This window comes from Rhinatrema bivittatum, chromosome 1, assembly GCF_901001135.1.
Source record: "Rhinatrema bivittatum chromosome 1, aRhiBiv1.1, whole genome shotgun sequence".
Lineage (NCBI taxonomy): Eukaryota > Metazoa > Chordata > Amphibia > Gymnophiona > Rhinatrematidae > Rhinatrema > Rhinatrema bivittatum.
This window is the reverse complement of record NC_042615.1, coordinates 479267180-479288065: the sequence shown is the minus strand read 5'-3', so window position 1 is coordinate 479288065 and position 20886 is coordinate 479267180.

The following is a 20886-nucleotide window of genomic DNA, read 5'->3' as shown; positions in this document are numbered from 1 at the left end:
CAGCCCGCCCACAATTTATGTGGCTACATTCTAGTCGCAAACCTCCTTATTCAGTTATCCATTTAAATGGCTTTTGAATATTGTCCTCACAGGTATTTGCTATGTCATGCGTATGTTATTGTCCCACTATTGCTCTGCCACTCTACAGGGCCCTGTCTCAGCCTAATGCTTCAAACTACCCTCGGGTACACTACCTTAATGTTTGGCTATCCTTTGGGTCACAGGGATCCCTTTCTTGAAGCAGTACACGTAGGGCACTCGCCAGCCTTGCATTAAAATCTAGAGGATGTGACATCCTACTCCTCATACGCTTACCAGTCAGACAGAATGCCTACCATTCTACAAACACCCATTCAGTCAGTAGTAGCAGAATCTTGGCCCTTGACATCTTGCTATCTAGGCCACATCCCAACATAAACCAGCTATACACTGAACTGACCTCTTCCTAGGCATCATGTATTAAAATACATCTTTACAGAAGCTTATCACAAATGACCCATTAATGGCTCGACCAGCCCTTACAGGACATGGTGTCCCATCATTAGGCACACACCATTGCCTCCAACTCTTGTACTAATGCTGTGCTCTCTAACTTCTAGTGGATTATGCACATCATACCCTGGAGCATATTAGCTGTATAGACATACTGTTTTGTCTCTCTTTACAGTTAACACCAGCTTGTTTTCTTAATCAGAGATGGAGGAGAAGGAGGAAGAAAAGGTCAATGAGGGAGACAAGCAGCCAATTCTTCCTCCACCAGCAGAAGCATCTGTGACCACTGTTAAGGACCAGCAGTAACCAGCACCATAAGCACCATCAGCAGCTGTGGCTCCCAGCAGCAGACAACTGTCCACTGGGCCTCAACAGCCAATGATCCCACTCCCTTCCCCTGTAGGGCCTCCTCCCCTTTTGGACCCGGGACCTCAGGACATATGTCCTGAGCCTGTCCAGCCCTTGCAGGGTGAAGAAATTTTGAAGGTCCTCTTCTTGAATCTCTGCAGCACCGTCGGTACTGAATCTCCTGCACCAGTGCAAGAGTGGATTCTAAATGCCATGGAGGGGGGAGGGGCTATGGACAGAATGCGGGAGGAATTCTGCAGTCTGAAGAACGATTTCAGGAGAACATAAGAACATAAGATTTGCCATACTAAGTCAGATCAACGGTCCATCAAGCCCAGTATCCTGTTTCCAACAGTGGCTAATCCAGGACACAAGTTCCTGGCAGGATCCCAAGGGGTAGATAGATTCCAAGAATAAGCAGTGGATTTCTGCAACTCCACCTTAATAATGGTTTATAGACTTTTCCTCCAGGAACTTGTCCAAACATTTTTTAAACTCAGCTATACTTTCACCATATCCTCTGGCAATGAATCCCAGAGCTTAATTATGCATTGAGCAAAAACATATTTTCTCTTATTAGTTTTAAATGTATCACCTAGTAACTTCATTGTAAGTCCCCTAGTCATTGTACTTTTTGAAAGAGAAAACAACTAATACATGTTCTACTCCACTCACTAATTTATAGACCTCTATCCTATCTCCCCTCAGTTGCCTCTTCTCCGAGTTGAAGAGTACTAACCTCTTTTGCCTTTCCTTATAGGAGAATCGTTCCATCCCCTTTATCATTTTGGTTGTCCTTCTCTGTACCTTTTCTAATTCTGCTATATTTGTTTTCTGAAACTTGATGACCAGAACTTCACACAATACTCAAGATGAGGACACACCATGGAGAGATACAGAAACATAATGATATTCTCTGTTTTATTTTCCATTTATTTCCTAATAATCCCGGGCATTCTATTTGCTTTCTTGGCTGCTGCTGCACACTGAGCAGATTTCAACGTATTTTCAACGATGATGCCTAGATCCTTTTCCTGAATGGTGACTCCTATTGTAGAACCTTGCATTGTGAAGTCATAATTTGGGTTACTCTTCCCTAAATGCATCACTTTGCACTTTGCCACATTAAATTTCTTTTGCCATTTGCATGCCCAGTCTCCCAGTTTTGCAATGTCCTCTTGCAATTTCTCAGAATCCTCTTGTGATTTAACAGCTTTGAATAATTTTGTGTCATCTGTAAATTTGATCACCTCACTCATTGTTCCCATTTTCAGGTCATTTATAAATATGTTAAAAAGCAGTGGATCCAGAACAGATCTCTGTGGCACCCCACTATTAATCTTTCTCCATTGTGAACATTTACCATTTAACCCTACTCTCTGTTTTCTCTTTTCCCCAATCTACAATAGGATATTGCCCCCTCTCCCATGACTTTTTAATTTCATGAAGGACTTTTGTCAAATGCTTTCGGGAAATCCAGATACACTATATCAACTGGCTCAACTTTATCCACGTGTGTATTCATGTCCTCAATAAAATGTAGCAGATTAGTGAGGCAAGACTTCCCTTGGCTAAATCCATGTTGGCTTTGTCACATTAAACTGTGCTAATCTATATGTTCAGCAAATTTATTCTTTATAATATTTTCTACCATTTTGCCTGGCACAGATGTCTGACCCATAGGTCTATAGTTTCCTAGATCACCCCCATGATCCCTTTTTAAGAATTCGCAGTACATTGGCAACCTTCCAGTCTGCAGGTACCATAGATTTATTTATTTTTTATTTTATTTATTTTATACGTTTTTATATACCGAAGTATTGGCGGGGGCCTTCACTCCGGTTTACATTTATAACAACGTTATACATTGAATTCAGATGAACAGCTTTAACAGAGTTAAAGTTATAAAGAATATATACACACACTTGTTAAAGGTCTAAGTATGTCAGAACTGTTAGAAACATAGACATATTTTAACATATTTACAAATATATCAGATATAAACAAGAGTAAGTAAAAAACTCTTGGGGGCAATACAGATAGTGGGTTAGCGATACATTATCAAGTGATATGAAGATTAAGATGATTAGGAAGTGAGTTGATTGGATAGGTATTGGGTAGGGGATGAGCTGAGGGGAAGAAGAGAGGTTGGGTCTGGAGGGGGAGATTAAGGAAGAGGGAGGGGAAATGTGGTATTTAGGGCAAGAGGAGGAGGAGGGATGTAGGTAATTATTAGAGTCATTGGTTAACCTATTCCGTCCTTGTATGCTTGCTTGAAGAGCCATGTTTTGAGTAGTTTTTTGAACAGTTTGGTGTTGTTTTGTAGACTGAGACTGGAAGGAAGAGTGTTCCAGAGGAGAGGTCCAGCTATTGAAAAGGATCTTTTCCTGGTGGTAGTTAATTTGGCTAAGGTGAGTGATGGGATTTCTAGACGTGCTTTATTGGCTGATCTCGTGTTGCGATGAGAGTGGTGCACTTGTAGAAGAGAGTTGAGGCAATCGTGGTCGTTGTGGTGAATAGAGTTGTGAATCATTGATAGTGTTTTGTATTCGATTCTTTTTGCTATGGGGAGCCAGTGTAGCTCTTTTAGCACGGGTGAGATATGGTCTGTTCTTTTGAGTCCAGTGAGAATTCGTGCGGTGGTGTTTTGAAGAATTTGTAGGGGGTGTAAGGTAGATTTCGGAAGACCTATCATGAGGGCGTTGCAATAGTCGATGCTTGAGAAGATCAGGGATTGGAGGATGGTTCTGAAGTCTGGTTGGTTTAGTAGGGGTTTTAGGTGTTTGAGGATTGAGAGTTTGTGGAATCCTTCTTTAATTTTCATGGTGATGTGTTTTTTAAGGTTGAGTTGGGGGTCTATTCAGATTCCGAGGTCTTTGACTTGTTCTTTTAGTTTGATGGGGTTGTTGTCAATGATAATGGGGTGGCTCAGATGATCACCGGAGATGCTTTTTTCAATCAACATACATTCAGTTTTCTCAGTGTTGATACAGAGTTTTAGTTGGTTTAATAGTAGTTTGATTTTGTTGATGGTTGTGGAAGCGGTTTTAAGAGCATTCTCTATGGAGTTTGATACTGGAATGATTAGCTGGATGTCATCAGCGTATAGGAAGTAGGTAATGGAGAGGCTTGATAGAAGTTGGCAGAGAGGTAAAAGGTAGATGTTGAAGAGAATGGCCGATAGCGAGGAACCTTGAGGTACTCCAGTTTCAAGAGGGATGGCTTGTGAGGTGTGGTTGTTTAGATTTATTTTGTAGGATCTATTGTGGAGAAAGGATGTGAACCAATCTAGAGTTTTTCCTGATAGGCCAATTTCGGATAGTCTGGTGATTAGGGTACTGTGTTCAACTGTGTCAAATGCAGCTGATAGGTCAAGAAGAATGATGATGTAGCGTTGTCCGTTATCATGATGATAGTAATGATAGTTTACAAATTACCAATAGCATTATTATTATTATTATTATTATTATTTTATTTGTATACCGTCAATCTGGTAAACAATCTTGGTGGTTCACAGAAAATCAAATTACATGTAGCATAAAATAGACATCATACATAAACTAAACTACAATAAAATATTACTTATTGTACACAATTAAAATAGCATTCACTATTAAGATATTTACTGCTATCCTTTTCTGCTTGTGGAAATGCAATGCCGAATAGCCATCTTTTTAAACCCTTTTCGAAGATCTTGGTATCTGGTTCTAGTCTTAGCTCGACTGGCATAGTAGTCCAGAGTTTTGGTCCAGCTACGGAGATTGATCTCTCCCTGACCTCACTCAGGGTTGCGCCCTTAACTGTAAGTATTTGCAAGAGGGCTCTTATTTGCCGATCTCAGTGTTCTGTTAGGGATGTAAAGATGTAATGAAGCATTTAACCAAGTAATGCTTTTATTATATAATGAGTTGTGTAATCATCGTGATGTAGAAGCGGTTTTAGTCTTTATACAATATTCGATTTGTAATAGCCATTCTTTAATTTCAGGTTTATGTGTTTTTTCATTGAAAATGTACTGTCTGTAATAATGCCTAAATCACAACTATATTCAGAGAGTTCTATTTTTGTCTGATCATTCAGATAAGCAATAGGAGTAGGAACTACACCTGATATTTTTCTGTTCGAAAGAATGATTTCTGTTTTGTCCAAATTTAGTACTAGTTTCATTTGTCGCAACAACTGTTTAATGGTGGAAAAATAAGTTTCTAATAACTTTAAAGAGTGATCTATGGATATGTCAATTGGAATTAGAATTGGATATCGTCAGCATAGACATAATACTCATATTTGTTAATAAGTGACAAAGTGGTTGCATATATATATATTGAACAGCATGGCATAAAATGCTGACCCTTGTGGTAATCCGGTTTCTAATTTAAATAAATCAGATGTATATTCCTCAGTTCTTACTTTAAATGAAGTCATTTAAGAAGGATGAAAAGCATCGTAGAACATTACCATCTATACCTAATTCTTTTAACCTAATGATCATAATATTGTGATCTATTGTGCGAAGGCAGCTGACAGATCCAGCAAGACCAGAAGATATGTACAGCCTGAGTAAAATCCTCGTAGGATTGGGTTTTGCATAACCAATAATAGTGTGTCTGTGCTGTAATTTTTCCTAAAGCCATGTTGTGATGGAAATAATAAATTGTTGGAATCTAGATAATCAAAGAGTTGCACCAAGACTGTTTTTTTCTATTATTTTGGCTAAGGCTGGCAAGTTTGTTACTGGTCTATAGTTGTTTAGATCATTTGTCTCTTTTTTTGTTGGGTTTCAAAACTGGTCTGACAGCTGTACAATTTAGAATGTTTGGTGTACAAACCCTCATTGAGGGATAGATTAGTGATTGTAGTTAAAATTGGGACTATGAAGTCATCTATTAGTTTCAAACTTTTAATTGGGAGCAAATCTATGGGATGTACAGCTGGGTTTAGTTTATTTAATACTGGTTTTATTTCTAAGGTGGATGTGTAGCTAAATTCAGACCAAGTGTTTATCTTTGTTGTTTGTAAGGATATATTATGTGTTGACAAATCGGAAAAATCTTTGATCAAATTTAGCACTTTTGTATTGAAGAATTTAGCATAGTTATTACATATTTCAGTGGATGGCATTGATGAAATGTCAGTTTTTGAAGTTATATTAGATGTTAATGTTTGTGTCAGGGAAAATAGTACTTTAGAATTGTATTTAATATCATGAACTGCATGTCTACAATTTCATTTTTCAGTTCTCTTAGCACTCTGGAATATACATTGTGCTTTCTAGACCAGGTGATGTTGCGGGAGTGCTAGGGAGCGGTCCCAGTTCCGGGGATGTTAGTGTGCCCTTGGACCATGGTGCGATTGCAGAGGAGCTCCGAGAAAGCACCGCGGTAGGCAAGGCATGTCCAAGCATGGGCAGACAGGCTGAAGACAAGGAGCCCTGACCTCTGCCGAACCTGAGCACACCGGAAGAGACCCAACAAAACAATGCTGGTCTCCGGGGTAGCCCTCCGGCCATTTGATAGCCCTTTCGAACCTGCCGCCTGGAAACGGCAGATGCGACAGGACAGACAGAGGTTGAGGACAGGTGATGGTACTGGAACTAGACAAAGATGCTTGAAGACATAGTCAGACGAAGGTACTTAGAGATATGGTCGGGCAAAAGGTACTTGGAGACATGGTCGGACGAGAACACAAGGCAGGGCTGAGACAAGGCTGAGACGAAGAACATCAGGACATCAGGAACATCGGCGAGGACACTTGATGAGTGAACAGAGGGCAGCAGGGTTAAAACTCAGCATGAAGAGGAATCCAGGCAACACTCGAAGCAGCCCCCGACCTAGACAGAGGACCTCAGTGACCCGGTGTGATCAACGCATCCCAAGCGTGGAAAACGCACCAGAAGCTCATCTCGAAGCTAAACAGAGGACGGCAGGCAGCTAGGAGTCGAATCCAGAACCAGAACATCCGAGGACAAGGCTTCCAAAGAGAGGAGCCGGAAGGGAAGAACGCCTGGAGGCGGAACATCTGAAGAAAAAGACATCAGGATAAACTGAAGACAAGGACATCTGGAACATCTGAAGACGAGGACATCAGGGCATCTGCAAACAAAGACATCAAGGGCGGTTTTTCATGCACAGTCAGAGGTATGAACAGCACAGTAGATATAAGTGAAGATTTGATGTGATTTGGAATGAGGAAAGTTACACAAAGATGAGATTTGTACACTGTACTCTCGACCTAAAAAATGAAATTTCAGACCTATTAGTAAAAATTTGTAACTTATCATTAAAATCATCCATTGTACCTGAAGACTGGAGGATAGCAAATGTAACCCCAATATTTAAAAAGGGCTCCAGGGGCGATCCGGGAAACTACAGACCGGTTAGCCTGACTTCAGTGCCAGGAAAAATAGTGGAAAGTGTTCTAAACATCAAAATCACAGAACATATAGAAAGACATGGTTTAATGGAACAAAGTCAGCATGGCTTTACCCAAGGCAAGTATTGCCTCACAAATCTGCTTCACTTTTTTGAAGGAGTTAATAAACATGTGGATAAAGGTGAACCGGTAGATATAGTATACTTGGATTTTCAGAAGGCGTTGACAAAGTTCCTCATGAGAGGCTTCTAGGAAAAGTAAAAAGTCATGGGATAGGTGGCGATGTCCTTTCATGGATTGCAAACTGGCTAAAAGACAGGAAACAGAGAGTAGGTGGATAAGCCGGTTAAGTAGCACTGTAAACATTAAAAAAAAAAAAATAATAATAATTAGGAAGTACAGGGCCTAAGGCCCATTTTTCTTTCTTCCCAAAAATCCTTATGTGGCCCCATCAGGCTGTACATCCCCCCACCCCCTAATCCCTTCTTAAAAGAGAAAAAAGTCCCAGGGTTTGCGGCTGCACCCTTCCCCCACCCCCTTCCCTGGTTCGTTAAATATTATAGATAATTGCTTCTGCTGCTGCCCCCTCTCACCTCCCCCTCCTCCAGCAGTAATCTGGGGCTGGGCTCCAACCCCCATCCCACCAAACCATAAAAAGCTCTTCCGAGAGGGGGGGGGTTCGAACTTACCCACTCCCAGCCATCCAGCGCAACATCTGTCAATGAACTGCACTTGGAAGCATAAACTACTACACCCTTAGGGAAGAGGGCAGAGAGGTGTGACGATCCTACAAGGCCGGCCTCCCCATGGCAAACGAGGCCAGAAAGGAAAGGCCCCACCTAGGGTCTAGGTCTGGCAAATACAAGTCTGTTCTTGCTCTGTGGCCTCAGTGGGATCAGGACAAAGATAAGCATTTCAGCTGTCACCATCCCATCTTATCCGCTGCACTCAAAACTTATGAAATAGAAACATAGAAACATAGAAATGACGGCAGAAGACCAAAAGGCCCATCCAGTCTGCCCAGCAAGCTACGCACTTTTTTTTTCTCATACTTATCTGTTTCTCTTGGCTCTTAGTAACCTTTGGTTCTATTTCCCTTCCACCCCCATTATTAATGTAGAGAGCAGTGATGGAGCTGCTTCCAAGTGAAATATCAAGCTTGATTAGTTAGGGGTAGTAACTGCCGCAATAAGCAAGCTACACCCATACTTATTTGTTTACCCAGACTATGTTATTCAGCCCTTATTGGTTGTTTTACTTCTCCCCTGCCGTTGAAGCAGAGAGCTATGCTGGATGTGCGTGAAGTATTAGTTTTACTTCTCCCCTGCCGTTGAATCAGAGAGCTATGCTGGATATGCATTGAAAGTGAAGTATGCATTGAAAGCCACATTAACTATCATCAAATATTGAATAAGCCTAATAATTGGTAATACCTATAGCCTATGAACTCACCATTAATTTTACATACTCTTACCCACCCCTGGGTTTTTTTTGTTTTTTAATTTGGAGATGGCAGCCCTCCATCCTTCCGCTCCGTGAAGGTGGAACACCAACCACTGGCCACTGGCATCCCGCTCCGTGAATGCCTCTGTGGCTACTGCCGCTCCGTGCAGTGTTTTGCTGCCTCCTCTTTATACACGTCCTCTAGACCTGATGGATCCACAGTGTTTATCCCATGCCCCTTTGAAGTCCTTCACAGTTTTGGACTTCACCACTTCCTCCGGAAAGACATTGCTTGTATGTTCTTAGGGTTACTGTAGCTATAGGATCATACTCCAAGCACTAATGCACATATTCACGTTTGATACTTTGCATACTGATCCTATCAAGGACCGAGTTCCCATTCTGGATCCAGAAACATGTGCTTTACTCTTAGAGAAAGCTGATTTCCAATCTGAAGGGGGGGGGGGGGGTGTCCTGCAGTGCAGATGCACCATTGGCTAGAAGAGGAATTCTGCATCTTGAAATTTAATTTTGATCAGCTCCAGTGCTGGGTAAGCTCTCCATACCCTTACAAAGTTCAAATTCAGCATATGTGCAACTTTCTATGCTCATGAATAGAAGGCTAAATATACACAGATCCCCGTTATGCTCCTGAAAAACGTCTCTCTCAAGCACGTTCAAGGTTAAACTAAACTTCCCAGAAGGGCAATTTCTTGGCACTTGTAACCTCTTACGTTATGCAAATGCTGTAGGTCTTTGCATTACTATCAGATACTGGAGACTTAAAACCTGAAGCATGAAGTAAATGTATATTGCCCATAATTATTAGTATTTGAGTGGGTTTTACACTGGATTTATCAACCACAATAATGTATACCCAAGCCTTCTTTGAAACCAAATGATTTTGAAAAGAAAATCAGTGTGAGAACTCATACATTATAGAAACTAGAGGTAAGATCTCATTTTGGAGGCTGAATAAATGTCCAGGTTTGAGACATCAACTTTTCTTTATTTTTATATTTATCGCTTACATTTATAAAATCGCCTATCCAGCCAAGGGACCTAGGTAAATCAGCATAACATGCCACATGTATTGGACGGGGCTACGCCAGTCACTAACATTATCCCTATGTGATTTTTCTGTCTATGGGGCAGTAGGAGGGGCTTTTGATATTTTTCATTCCTCCCAGTGCTATAATTCTACCTTTTTTTTGGGGGGGGGGGGCTAGGCTTATTGAGGCCTAAAGACCTTTGGAACATGCCCAGTGCTTCAGAGGATGAGGAGAGCAGCTGGAGATCATCTCTGGATCGCAAGCCAGGTTGGTCGGAGGAAGCATCAGGAGCTTCAAAAGAAAGAGAGGACTGAAGAGCAAAGTGGTTGGAGAACTGGAGATTGCGCCTGGATCTCACGGCAAAGAGGGTGTGAGGGTGACATTTTTTAGAACACTATTTTGTGGCTTCTGATTGACCAGAGGAAAAGGCAAATCCCCAGTGCCCCAAAGAGCTGATACAGAGATCTTTTTTGCCCATTTGACCAACTAACAGATGGGGTAAAGAGAAGCAAGCTGCCTTTTGAGCTAGTAACTCAAAAGACTTGTATTTTTGGAGAGTTTGAATTATAGTTGATTAGTTTGACCTTTTTGGAACCCAGTTTAGTTGTTTTGCTTGGGGATCATTTAATTATTGCAGCCAAGTTCATGCCGGAACTGGAACTGTACTCCAGTTATCCCACTTTCACTGGTGAGGATATTTTCAATCAGGATGAAGGTGCAAGAGCAAGAAGGGAAGTGAGCAGAGGAAGGATGGACAGAGAAACCATTTGTTTTTTCTTGATCATTGGATGTATGCTGATTCTTAATTTTGTCATCGACCTGCATTTTCTTCTTTAAGTTACATTAAAGACTGTCTTTTATTTGAACACCAGCTACAGACTCCAGTGTTTTTATTGAGTTTTTAACCAAGTGTGGACTTACTGAGGAATTGATGGTCCCTTTTGTGATTCCTGATTTCTTCCTGTGGTGGTAAGTTTTGCTCCCCTGCTCTCGTTTTTCACTATCTGGCACCTCCTGGAACTATTTGATGCAGAATGTGAAGTGGTTTACTGAGATAGTGACCGACAGCATCAGGGGTCGCAGAAGAGAAGCCTTCCTCCCCATCTGGACCTGAATCTGGACCTGTAGTACCCCTAGTCTAGGATAAAGCACTGAAACAGGGGATTGGCTACATATAATATAAATAAGCCAAAGTAACGGGCTACCATTGATTACAATAAAACAATAATAGACAATATGCAATGAAGTCAATACAAAGGCAACAATCATAAATAGTATAAATAACAAATATAAACCATCAATATAGTTAAAAACTTTGTGTCCCATTAGTTAGTAGTACAAGATATTCTTGGTGGGGGAGACCCTTGAATTTTCAGTTTTTAAAGTTTTAACTAAAATGTTTAAAAATGTTTGAATATGTGATGCTGCTGAATGTCCACTGGATGGCATTTGGTGTTGGGGAGATCAATGTGATATTTTAATGTGTATGAGTGAGAGATGTGGTGCATCTGACCCTTAAGAGTGGTGGGCTGATGTGATTGGTGGAAAATGTGTTCTGGGGAAGTATAAATACTGGGCCATTTGGTGAGAGTTTGCCCTTTCTAGATTGGAATTGCTAGAGAGAGGGATCTCCAGGATGTAAGGACCCTGGAGTAGCCAGCCATTAGGCTGGCAGGGCCCGGGGACTCTTCCATGGGGCTTGGGGTGAGGCCATGTTGTGAAGGAAGAATTTCCGCCTTCCTAGGAAATGCTTGAGTAACGCCCAAGGCTATTCTTCCGCCTGAGGGAAAGGAGTGAAAAGGAGTAGGGGAGGATCCATTGAGTTCCAGAGAGTGGAGGAGACTGGGTAGTCCTGCACACTGTTGGAAGGATAGAGTTGGGAGGACAGATGAGAAGTACAAGAGGTCCATGGAGGTGTGAGTAACAGTATATGGGCTATAAAGAGAGAGAGGGAGGCCCCAGGAATGGATGTAATACTAATGTCCCACATTGTGAGTTGGTTTTTAAAAGGAAGAGGAATCAGAGCATGAGATCCCTCTTTCCCTATCTGATGGGAAAGCTGTTCCTGGAAAATGGGACCGGCGGAGTGTGGGACTTTGAGGTACAGGAGTATTCAGGAATGTAAGCCCCTACATTCTGTGAAAGGGTGAGCTTGAATATTATGGGAGGTCGATGGAGGAGAGAACTGGCATGAGGTGACTGAAGCTCTCTGTTCTGTTGGAGTGAAGACTGGGAGACTGGCACTCTGACCCTTTAGGTTTATCGCTGATATTACTATGATTGTGTATCCCATGAATTCTGAGTATTTCGTACTGAAACATCTGCCCTGTACTGAAGTCTACATAGTGGCTGGCTGTAAAACCAGAAAAAAAATTCAGAGTTTGGTTTTACCTGTGAGTGACGTGACTCTGCTTTTCTGGCTTTATTTTGCCAGGTCTCTATTGGAGTGATATAAGGTCCTGATTCATGGAGGGGAGAGGGGTAATTCTCTCCCTGATCAGTCAAAGGAAAGTGAGTGAGCTACTCTTACTGTTCCCTTTATGGTCCACTTCACTATTTGCATGACCCATAATTTGCAACCCACTAAATAAATGTAAGAGTCTGTCTTCTTTCATTCAGAGGTAGTGCCTCTCATTATTTTATGTACCCTGGAGTAAGGGTTATATAAATAATAGTGTTTCCAAGCAAATTATACCAGGTATTATCTCACCGTATTAAACTATTTCCTGGTGCACAAACCAGCCCTTTGGAATTCTTCTGTCACCTCTCTTTCACCAGTGACTGTTTATTATGGTTATCCTTCTAAATCCTTTACCACTGGATTTACGGATGCAGATTCAAATGCATGACCAGGTTAAGCCAAACTGAAATACAGATACTACTGCAACCAGCACAACCCCAGCTTTATTCGCCAGATCACCACCGCCGAGCTACTGATGGCTAAGAAAGGAAGAAATAGCTTGGCAGTTATAAAGGGCTCAATGAGGAAAGATGCCCAGTCCTGTCCAGAAACAGGAGAAACTTCTGAGAAACATCAAGCCAAAGCAGTAATTAACTAATAGCACTGACGTATTGGAGGCAGCAAATGTACGAAGAAAATAATATTTCCCCAGCACCTCTAATTCCCCCATCCTGCATTGTTTCTAGTGCCAGAGGAAATGCAGTGACAGCTACTGTCAAAAAGCATTAGCTTTGAGCTTGCTATCAAGTGCTGTGAAAATAGACAACGGACACAGGCTAGAATATTAACTGCACTCTCGTGTAATCAAGCATTCAAACGATTATGCTCTCATAATAGTTTCTGGCTGCCCGGGGAGGGGAAACTCCAGTCCTGCTTTTGGAGAGGCCACAGAGTAGCAGTGAGGAATTTGTGACCCCCTCATTTCTGGCTGTTCACAGAAGAACATAAGAACATAAGAAAATGCCATACTGGGTCAGACCAAGGGTCCATCAAGCCCAGCATCCTGTTTCCAACAGTGGCCAATCCAGGCCATAAGAACCTGGCAAGTACCCAAAAACTAAGTCTATTCCATGTAACCATTGCTAATGGCAGTGGCTATTCTCTAAGTGAACTTAATAGCAGGTAATGGACTTCTCCTCCAAGAACTTATCCAATCCTTTTTTAAACACAACTATACTAACTGCACGAACCACATTCTCTGGCAACAAATTCCAGAGTCTAATTGTGCGTTGAGTAAAAAAGAACTTTCTCCGATTAGTTTTAAATGTGCCCCATGCTAACTTCATGGAGTGTCCCCTAGTCTTTCTACTATCCGAAAGAGTAAATAACCGATTCACATCTACCCGTTCTAGACCTCTCATGATTTTAAACACCTCTATCATATCCCCCCTCAGTCGTCTCTTCTCCAAGCTGAAAAGTCCTAACCTCTTTAGTCTTTCCTCATAGGGGAGTTGTTCCATTCCCCTTATCATTTTGGTAGCCCTTCTCTGTACCTTCTCCATCGCAATTATATCTTTTTTGAGATGCGGCGACCAGAATTGTACACAGTATTCAAGGTGCGGTCTCACCATGGAGCGATACAGAGGCATTATGACATTTTCCGTTTTATTCATCATTCCTTTTCTAATAATTCCCAACATTCTGTTTGCTTTTTTGACTGCCGCAGCACACTGAACCGACGATTTCAATGTGTTATCCACTATGACACCTAGATCTCTTTCTTGGGTTGTAGCACCTAATATGGAACCCAACATCGTGTAATTATAGCATGGGTTATTTTTCCCTATATGCATCACCTTGCACTTATCCACATTAAATTTCATCTGCCATTTGGATGCCCAATTTTCCAGTCTCACAAGGTCTTCCTGCAATTTATCACAATCTGCTTGTGATTTAACTACTCTGAACAATTTTGTGTCATCTGCAAATTTGATTATCTCACTCGTCGTATTTCTTTCCAGATCATTTATAAATATATTGAACAGTAAGGGTCCCAATACAGATCCCTGAGGCACTCCACTGTCCACTCCCTTCCACTGAGAAAATTGCCCATTTAATCCTACTCTCTGTTTCCCGTCTTTTAGCCAGTTTGCAATCCACGAAAGGACATCGCCACCTATCCCATGACTTTTTACTTTTCCTAGAAGCCTCTCATGAGGAACTTTGTCAAACGCCTTCTGAAAATCCAAGTATACTATATCTACCGGTTCACCTTTTTCCACATGTTTATTAACTCCTTCAAAAAAGTGAAGCAGATTTGTGAGGCAAGACTTGCCCTGGGTAAAGCCATGCTGACTTTGTTCCATTAAACCATGTCTTTCTATATGTTCTGTGATTTTGATGTTTAGAACACTTTCCACTATTTTTCCTGGCACTGAAGTCAGGCTAACCGGTCTGTAGTTTCCCGGATGGCCCCTGGAGTCCTTTTTAAATATTGGGGTTACATTTGCTATCCTCCAGTCTTCAGGTACAATGGATGATTTTAATGATGTTACAAATTTTTACTAATAGGTCTGAAATTTCATTTTTTAGTTCCTTCAGAACTCTGGGGTGTATACCATCCGGTCCAGGTGATTTACTACTCTTCAGTTTGTCAATCAGGCCTACCACATCTTCTAGGTTCACCGTGATTTGATTCAGTCCATCTGAATCATTACCCATGAAAACCTTCTCCATTACGGGTACCTCCCCAACATCCTCTTCAGTAAACACCGAAGCAAAGAAATCATTTAATCTTTCCGCGATGGCCTTATCTTCTCTAAGTGCCCCTTTAACCCCTCGATCATCTAACGGTCCAACTGACTCCTTCACAGGCTTTCTGCTTCGGATATATTTAAAAAAGTTTTTACTGTGAGTTCTCTTAGCCTGTCTTATCAATGTCTTACATTTAACTTGCCAATGTTTATGCTTTATCCTATTTTCTTCTGTTGGATCCTTCTTCCAATTTTTGAATGAAGATCTTTTGGCTAAAATGGCTTCTTTCACCTCCCCTTTTAATCATGCCGGTAATCGTTTTGCCTTCTTTCCACCTTTCTTAATGTGTGGAATACATCTGGACTGTGCTTCTAGAATGGTATTTTTTAACAATGACCACGAAGGGGGGAATGGTAGTCTCTCACCCCCTACATTATATTTGTAACCTTACCACCGACGTGTGGTAGGCAGGCTGCATGACTGGCTGAAGAGGAGGCACTGCTGATTGAACTTGCTCTGCAACCTTGGTGTCCCCAGGTCCCACATGCCATTATGGAGTCAGCCACCAGTCCAGGGCACGACTGAGCCCGATGAAATATGTTCCCAGAGGGCAAGCATAGCCATGGGCAGCCTGAGGCCTCGAATGCAGTGTGGCAGGGAATCACTGCTGAAGCAGAAGACAGGCAGGAAAAAAAAACCAGATTGTCATCTATGTGGAACGGCAGCACTGCCTCCTATAGAGGTCCTGCCAGGGCCCAGAGCAACCTCAATCATGGCAAGGAGCAGCATTTTTCGCCAGCCCTAGGCTCTTCCATGGAAGGACACAGCCTGAAAGGGGGGTTGGGGGAGTGATGGAGAACCGAAGAAATGAAGATATTGAAGGTACTTCATGAGGACATCCAGAGCTGCTGTAGATCAATGGAAGCAAAAAAAAAAAAAAAAATCTGAACAATATGCCACATGGGTGGACTACAGCTGCTTGGAGTGCTGTGAACGACGAAGCAGGAAGAAACTTCCATTGTGTACCCCTGGGTTTCTATTCTGATCCTGTCTGGCCTCTACCCTCTCCTCAATTCTGTCTGTCCCTGAAGACCTCAGGGGGAGTTTTTCCTTTTAAAGCCAGCAGATAAAGGGGGGAGGGGGGGGAGAGAGGGGCAAGGTCTCCAGGGCACGGGGCCCGTGAAAATTATTTGTTCATATGCATATCAGGAGTGGGGGTTTGAGAAATCATTCACTGTTTCACAGGAAGAGGACAGATTCATTTAATCAGTTAGGAGCAGACTTGGCATCTTCATAACTAACCTGACTTGCTCCTCTCTCGCGTCACCTTTCTCGGACCGCTCCCACAGGCAATGTCCCACAGCAGCTTTCCCCGTCCATCTATCACCATCCCGAACACCATCATCCTCTCCATTTTCAGACATGCAGTATTCAGGCACACGCAGAAAAATCAGAAACTCTTCCTTCTCCACACACACACATACCATCCACAGAAAAAGAAGAAAAAGAAATCAATATTATTTGAGTAAAAGCTCAGCATTACGCCTGGTCCTCAAACAAAAGCTCACCTACTGAATGCTGCCTGCAGTGCAGTACAATAAGGCCTGACTCTTTTTTTTTTTTTTAATGACCGGAGAGCTTCTGTAGGTTAATACAAAATTGCAGCATGCCAAACCATTTCACCTAAGTAACGAATAAAATGCTTCTAAATCATATTGGCATGCCAATATGTTTTGGATGATCTGACCCAACTTGTTCATTTATCCCCCCTTTTGTAGCTGAAGATTAAAGCCTTTTTTTTTTTCCGTAGCACATTTTTTTTTCTTAATCCTCTATCCGGCTGACTCATAACAGCTGTTAAATAACTAGGCATTTAGCTAAAGGTGAAATGAACCTATAAATCAGTGTGTAAGATATGATAACCAGCATCTTCCTGAACAGCAACTCTTTGTAATCATTTTGAATGCGTTATGCTGATCACAGCTGCCGTGTCTGTTCTGATGGATTTAAAGTAATTAACTCAATAATGTAGTGCCAGTTTTGGCAGTATTACCTGGTCAACTGCATTAGAGTGCGTGTTGGAAGAAAAGGTTTGGCATGATTGCGCTCAAATATGGTTGTAATACACTGTAATACATGTTTTGATACAGGTGACTACATGCACCAACATTTGACATTAGCTGCTGGTGACAATTCTGTTGCTGCAACCCCATTCAGAAGTGACATTCCTGCCCACGATACGGAGGAATCATGGAACAGAAAGGAAGTGGCTTGTCTATTGGTAGCTGTTTAACATATTCATAAAGGATCTTGAAAAGGGAGTGATGAATGAAGTCATAGAATTTTCAGGTGACAAAGAAATATGCAAATTGGTTAAAATATCAGCAGATTCACTTATGAGGAATTGCAGAAGGACCTTGTGAGACTAGGAAACTGGGCAATTGAATGGCAGATTAAATTTAATGTAGAAAAATGCAAAATGATGCACATAGGGAAAATAATCCTAATCACAGTACATGATGCTGGCTCCTGTGTTGGGAGTCGCCACCCCTGTGGACAATGCATTGAAATCCTTGACTTAGTGCAAGATGGTGGTCAGAAAAGCAAATTGCATGTTAGGAATGATCTAAAAAGGAATGGAGAACAAAACCAAAAATATATTGCGTCTTTGAGTATTCTCTGCAGTTCTGGTCACCTCATCTGAAGAAAGACAAAATGAAACTAGACATGGTGCAAAGGAGGGAGACATGAATGATAAAGGGATGGTACATCTCTCCTAGGCTGAGAGGCTACACAGGTTAGCGCTTTTCAACTTGGAAAAGAGACAACTAAGAAGGGGCATGATAAACGTTTGTGGGATGGAACGGGTAAATAAAGGATAATTACTTACCCTTTCAAATAATACTAAAACAAAGGGAAACTCCATGAAATTAACCATTAGCAGACTGAAAACTGACTGTAGAAAGTACTTTGTCACTCAGTGCAGTGTCAAGCAGTGGAATCTATTGCCAGAGAATGTGATGAAGTGATGAGCATCGTAGGGTTTAAAAGAGGTTTGGACAAGTTCCTAGAGGGACTGTTCATAAAACATTATTAGCCAGGTAAACTAAAGAAAGTTACTGTTATCCCTGGGAGTGAGTAAGAGGAATCAGATCTACTTTGTGGCATCTGCCAAGTACTTGCAAACCTGGACTGGCCACTGTTGGATACTGAACTCGATGGACCTTGGGTCTGACCCAGCATGGAAGTTTTTATGTTCTTATAACAAGACAGTGAAAGACTGGCCTCTTTAGTACACAAATCCCCTTGATGTGGAATTTACATGCATCACAGGCAACCAAAGTTAATTTCAAATTAGACCCTTTTTAGGAAGATGGCTACATGAATATGGACTTTAGTGTGTTAAATATAAGGACCTTTAAACAAGTGTCAGTTCCAAATTAAAGCCTTCAAGTTTATTTTCAGCAAGTTGTAGTCTGTTTCACAGGATCAACATAATTGTTCAAAGGTGTTAAATTAAACTCTTCCTATGTAATATTTTCTGCTTGGTTGGATTTACTAGATGTCTTCTAGCTTTTTATTAATTTACCACACACAGAGAGCATGAGGGGTGGCAGTGCTGAAATCAGTGCTTTCTGCAGAGATGCTTCTTGTGCCCAGTCTGGCAACACCCTCAGTTTCTGGAACATAGTCAGGTCTGGATACTTTCATTTCTTGATCTTCTCCAGCATAAGGAGTGGGGGCTGTACCAATGCCCTCAGATTCAGGAGAAGCAGCTGTTTCTTCACTTTGTACTATTTTGCACCCAGATGCTTCCTTGAATGCTAGAGCTTTGACTTCTGCAGTCTGTGACCATCTTCAGAGTGGGAATTTGGCTGTGCTGGTGGACTGTGAAGGATCAAGAAAAGATTTGCCAGATGTTCTCGCGTCCCCCTTCCCTTAGTCCATGTTTGAGATTGTGTGAATATCCCACTATCCAAGCCCGGGAACAGAATATTGATCTGATGGATCCAGAGCTGAAGAAGTTAAAACTGAAAAAAACCCAACCTTTTTTTCCATTGTGATGGAGATTTTAGTGAAGAGTAGACTTTTGGGGTGGTTGTGTTTTATTTGGTGTTCTATAATTTTTGTAATGTGGATTGATTGATTCATACCCCCACCTCCAATTGGTGAATATGTACTCTTCTAACTCACCCTGAGCTAAATAATAAAAATATAAATAAAACTATACAAGAGCATCTTTCAGGACCAAATACACGATCTGACTTTAATAAGGTTATTATGTCAAATCTGATTAGAAATTATAGATATTTACAAAGGCATAAAGAAATTCTTAATAAATGCCATTGCATAAATATCAGACTAATGCATTTATCTAAAAATGTTAAGAAAAACTACTCTGGCATATTCCAGATGATAGGATTTACTGCCCTATTGGAAGAGAGTCTAGATTAGCAATTTGAAAAAAAAACAATGACTGATAGATATTATTTCTTACCTGGAAACAATTCCTGTGAGACTTGTTTCTGAGGCTCCTTTCAGTGGCTTGAAAATATCTTGGGGAAATACAGTATTATGCAAACACTGTGTAGAAATTTGAGCCAGATAAGACTCTGATTATTACTTTTTTGGCGGAATCTATGAGGGATGACACTGACTGTTGTAAGAAAAGAATTTTGACATCTTAGGATCACAGGATACATTTTTCCCCAGATTTAACATGCATAACCCAAGTTTGCTTCTCCTAGAGAAGACCTCTGCTTAACAATAATGTTACAGTATTGCTGACAAAACTGAGAGTTACCATAGGAGAAGAGAAATGCCTTTCTACAGATTTTGATAGCACAAGGGTATTACTGGATAATGAAAATTAGGGAGATTGGATCTGAAAGATCTTCCAATGAAAGTAAAACATTTGATGTACATTTAGAATATCAGATGGCAATTTAATTTTTGCCATTGTGAGTTGGAGGTAAAATATTTTTCTGTCCCCCATGGTTAGTCCTTGACATGTGGGAAGAGTATAGTGGTCTATATAATGTATTATCTGAGATATTAACTTTATTTCTGACACAGTGATACTGGAGGTGTTTTATTTTACTTTTGCTTTTTTATTATTATAATTTATTTGTAATAGGCTACTTGGGAAGCTATGATGACAGCTAGAGGAAAGGAGGAAAAAATGTCTGTGCTGCTTGCTTTGTTTATAAATGTCTACAATGGATTTATGTCCTTTCCTCCTTTGTCCTACTCTGCTATCCTTAAAATGTGAGTGGGATAGTGTGATTGGAGAAAAAACAACTTAGAAGTAGATTTTAAAAGTCTTGAGTGTGCAAAAACAGCTGCATATGTGTGGAAGTGGGCTGCCCAAATTTTAAATTGCTGGGAAGGGCAAGCACTCACATGTATAACCCCTAATTTTCATCTGTATGTGTCTGGTGAGCATCAGGATGGAGGGAGGGGGAGAGAGAGAGAAAGAGAGAGAGAGAGAGACTCTTTTTAGGGCTCAGCCTGACACTCAATATCTGCACCATTGTACTTTGATTAGGGGAGCGATTTTTGGGAGGTGGGTAGGGGTTTGGGAGTTGGTGTTACAGAAACATTCAGAGGTGTTCATAGTAAAATTGACATCAGTAAATAATTTTAGACCTTATAAGATGAAACTTCTAACAAGACGAGTTGATTTGTACGTTGCAGTCTCTGCTGGCTGCATTGTACAAATCAACTCCTTTTCATCGCTTATAAGGTCTAAAATTCTTTAATGTTGTCAATTTTACAATGAACACCTCTTAATGTCGCTGTAACACCACCCCCGAAACTGCAACCCACCTCCCAAAAGCTCACCCTGAATCAAAGCGCCACCGTCCAATGGCGCAGATATTGTCAGGCTGAGCCTTATAAAGAGATTCTCCCTCCCTCTCTCTCTCTCTCTCTCTACCCCCTCTCTCATACATAGAAACATAGAAACATAGAAGCGACGGCAGAAGAAAACCAAACGGCCCATCCAGTCTGCCCAGCAAGCTA